The sequence below is a fragment of the Cicer arietinum genome, chromosome 1, assembly GCF_000331145.2.
Source record: "Cicer arietinum cultivar CDC Frontier isolate Library 1 chromosome 1, Cicar.CDCFrontier_v2.0, whole genome shotgun sequence".
In the NCBI taxonomy this organism is placed as follows: domain Eukaryota; kingdom Viridiplantae; phylum Streptophyta; class Magnoliopsida; order Fabales; family Fabaceae; genus Cicer; species Cicer arietinum.
In genome coordinates this window covers 35326441-35330949 of record NC_021160.2, presented here as the reverse complement: position 1 = coordinate 35330949, position 4509 = coordinate 35326441, and positions in this window count along the sequence as shown.

Below are 4509 nucleotides of genomic sequence, written 5' to 3'. Positions count from 1 at the left end.
TATATATATATATATATATGCCGACCGATGAATCCTAATATATTTTTTTATAAGTCTGAGTCTGATATATTTAAATTAATAGGCTTTTAAAAAAACCTGAGTCTAACATTTTTATTAAACAAGTCAACCAGACTATAAATAGGTCATGTCATAGGTCCATGACAGACGGTCTAGCCTATTCCTACTCCTATAAATAAGCCTAATAGTGACAACAACTCTTAGCCCAACATTTTTATATATCAAGACTCTTAAAATATTATCGTTAAGATTATTTACATTACAATGCAATTTTTTTATTCCTATATTTTATTTTCAACAATTATAATCCTCTAATTATTTTTAAAACTATTGACATTTGGTCTCATTTAATTCTCAATTTGAATTTCAATTTTATGACGTGTGAATCATTTAACTCTCTCTCTCTCTCTCTAGGCCGTGTAATCTCTCTCTCTCTCTAGGCCATGTAATCTCTCTCTCTCTCTAGGCTGTGTAGATCCAAGTATTGTAATGATAGTGTTGGGGTAAAAACATTTTTGATATATATTTTTAATGATAACAAACCTTATGAAATAAATCATTAAGTTTTTTGAATGGTGATCTACTAATGATTGCACCTGAGTTTTATTTAAGGAACATGAATTGCTTAAGTGGACAAGAAATAAGTCATTCACATCAACAAATGCATAAATATCTACTCAATAATGAAAGAATCTCAAAAGGAATATATTATATATCAATCATTCAAGAGAACGATTATTGCATATTCACAAAGAAAGTGTCCAATACATTCATACTTATACTAAAGTATCTCGGTGATACTTGATAGACAATATACAACACGAGCAACACTAAGAAAAATTGTAGGACGTATTGCTTCAACAAAAATATGATGGAAGAACATTCACTATAATGTTCTGGGTATTATATAAAAGAACAATTTACAATAAGATTCTTTTTGCAAAGGCAACACGCAATAAATTAGTTAGCCTTTCACAGATGGGCTTTCCAACATTTAATGAGCAATTAAAAGTCAAGATTTGGAGGCCTACTTGCAAAAACAAACATGCAGATTGATCTACAGATTGATGAAAGATTGATCAGAAAAACATTCTCGTTTTTACAAATGATCATTATCGTTTATAAAAAATTATTATGGTTTATCAAAAGATCATTTTTGTTTATTAAAAGATCATTCTGGTTTGTCAAGATCATTCTGGTTTATCAAGACCATTCTAGTTTATCAAAAGATTAGTCTGGTTTATCAAAAAATCATTCTAGTTTATCAAGATCATTCAGGTTTATCATAGGATCATTTTGGTTTATTAAAAGATCATTATGGTTTATCAAGATCATTCTGGTTTATCAAATGATCATTCTGGTTTATCAAGATCATTATAGTTATTTCGTTTTAAGGACATAAATAAAATGAATCATTCTCCATAGTCGAAACCTCAATGTAAAAGAATATCAAGACTACTCAAAACTATAATCAAGCCCATAATTCAAGCGGAAGACCCAAAAAAGCAAAATAATCTCCAAATCAAGGACTAGATCAATCTCCAGATTGATGAGCTATGAGCAAGGACAACAAGGAAGAAATGACACTATTGCTACAATTTTTGCAGAAATATGACATGCTTCTAAGACAAAGGACTGACACTAGACAACTACTAAATCACTCATCACCGTTTTCCATACAACACAGAATAGAGAACGTTTTGATTTTAAAATAATATTTTGGTTATTCTCTTTTCAAGACACAATCAAACATATCATTTTCCACAGTCTAAATCACAAGTTAATGAGTATCATGACTACTCAAATCAGGGGTCAAGCCCAAAACTCGAGTTGAATGCCCAAAGGGGGAAAACAACATCCAGATTGATGAGTTGTGAGCAAGGACGCTAGTACACTATACTTACATTATTCTACAGAAAAAACTCTGCATAATTTTGATTTGGCATAGTACCAGACATATGATAGCCCATTCTCAAAATCATTCACATTTTCAATCAAACTCAAAAGCAAGAATATTCTTTGTTTGTCAAGAATGTTCTAGAAAGAAATATAAATATGTGTTTACTTGTTTTAAAATAGATCTGAAACTTGACTGGTGTGTCTAGAAAATATATTAAGTTTAAACTGAATATTCAAAACCCCTCATCATCTATAAAGTGAAGATCAATTAGAAGATGAATAAAAGAGTTCAATTTACAAATCTACCAACACTTGTTCAAGTAAGAAAAAGTCATAAGCTCTTAAAGAAAACTCCATCTCTCTTCATTGTATTTGTGGATCATTATTTATTGAGTTTGTCTTTATTTATATCAAACAAAGAGTTGAGATTCATTAGATCCCAAACACTTTTTTGATCATACACATTATTTGTAACTCAAGTTTATCTTTTATGTTAGATGAAGTGCGTTTGTAAAATTCTTTCAAGGTTAAAAGGTGACTATAAAAAGCCTTCCTAGGGTAAAAGCTGAAGATTGTAATGGATCAAGGTTTGATCAAGAGAAACAGTATGAATGAGAACATTCTGGTTTTAAAGCACATAGTGAAAATCTCACGGTTGTGAGGACTGTGCTAGCCCAAGTTGGGTGAACCAATATACTTATTGTGTGTAATCTTTTTATCCCTTATCTTTAATTACTTGAACACACAAATCACATTTCACTATAAACTAATATGTATTATTTACTTCTAACATACCCATAACATTTTGTACATTCTATTTCAACCATTAATGATCTTGAGTTATTTTAAAAGGGTTACAACTCAAACCCCATCTTTCTTGTGATTGACATTTCTACTTTAATTGGTATCATAGTTCTGACTCTAAGTTTTGAGCACTTAATAGTGTAAGAGGAAAATATTAAGGAAGAAGTGATGTCAAAACCTTCAAATCAAGGCACATGTATAATGTCAAATGAAGAAAGCGTATAGGTAACATATATGAACCTTGTTATTTGTGTAAATATTTTAAAAACTTCCTAAATCACTCAAACACTTAATCATCAAAATATATATTTCTAATAAATCAACTTTATGAATAAAGAAACAAAAGGAGGAGCTACAAACTAAGAATGATGAACATGTAAAAATCATTCAAGATTTGCAGCAATCTCATTTAAAAATGTTTAAGCAATAAAATATTTTCAATGAGATAAACATAAAAAATCATCTTTCAGAATATTCTAAAACTAAGGAAAAAATACCTCTTTAAAAATAGAAGTTCATGAATTGAAAAATGATTTAACCAACATTGCAAAAACCACTGAAACTTTTCAAAAGAACATGATATCTAAAGAAAGGATATTTGAAAAAGATTATTTACATTTCAAATCTTCTCAAAAAGAAAAGTTTTATGAAAACTTTTTTGTGTTTGAAAAGAAGGACGAGAAAGGTAATAAAAAATGTTCATACTGTAACAAATATGGAAACCTTGAATGGTTAAGCTATCATTAGAAAAAATTTGAGAAATCAAGACAATATTCTTACAATAACAAATATGATCATTCTGTTGTAGAATGTTCTCGTCAAAAACCATAACATTTTGGTTGCACAATAGTTAAGAAGGAGTGTTCTTGTTATGACAAGTTTGATCATATGGAATTGAAATGTTATCAGAAGAAAAAATATTTTAATAGAAGATACACTAACCATCAATGAATCAAACAAATATGAGTACCAAAATCATTACTAAATTGTGATGCAGGAATATCGTCCAACAATCAAGAAAAAACATTGATACATGGACAAGACATGCTCAATACACATGAATGGAAAAGTATGGTGTCTCCCGTGTTACAAAAATTTGGAGGGTCTACAACCTTTGATAACATTAACACTACGCGAAAAACTGCATTTTACAACGCTATTTTTAATCCTTTTACAGCGCTTTTTCAAAAAAACAAGTGTTGTGGAATCGAGTGTTGTAAATGATACAACAACGCTTTTCAAAAAGCGCTATAAAACATGTAAATATAACGCGCGCTTGTTATGCACATTTTACAGCGCTTCTTCATAAAAGCGCTATAACATGCACCCCATTATATGAGTTATGAGTCTGCTTTTAGAGCACTTTTTAACACAAGCGCTATTTTACAACGCTTTCTATAAAAAGCGCTGTAAAATGCCCACCCATAATTTTCATATTATGGGTCTGCATTTTACAGCGCTTTTTAGGGAAAGCGCTGTAAAATGTACACCATTAAAGCGCTTCACAACAACCTTTTACAGCGCTTTTTAAAAAAAGAGCTGTAAAATGTGTGTGTGTGTTTTTTTTTTAAACGCTGTAAATTATTTATTTGAAATGAAAAGCGCTTTTTAGCTTTTTATGGCATTTTTTTTAGAAAGCGCTGTCTTTTATCTTTGTATCCAAAATTATTTTGATCCATAATCACTTCACAATCAGTGCACACAACAACAAAACATTTTCAAATACCATAAGCAGTTCACACAATCAGAAATCAGAACTCTCTAACTTAATTAACATATATGTAACTC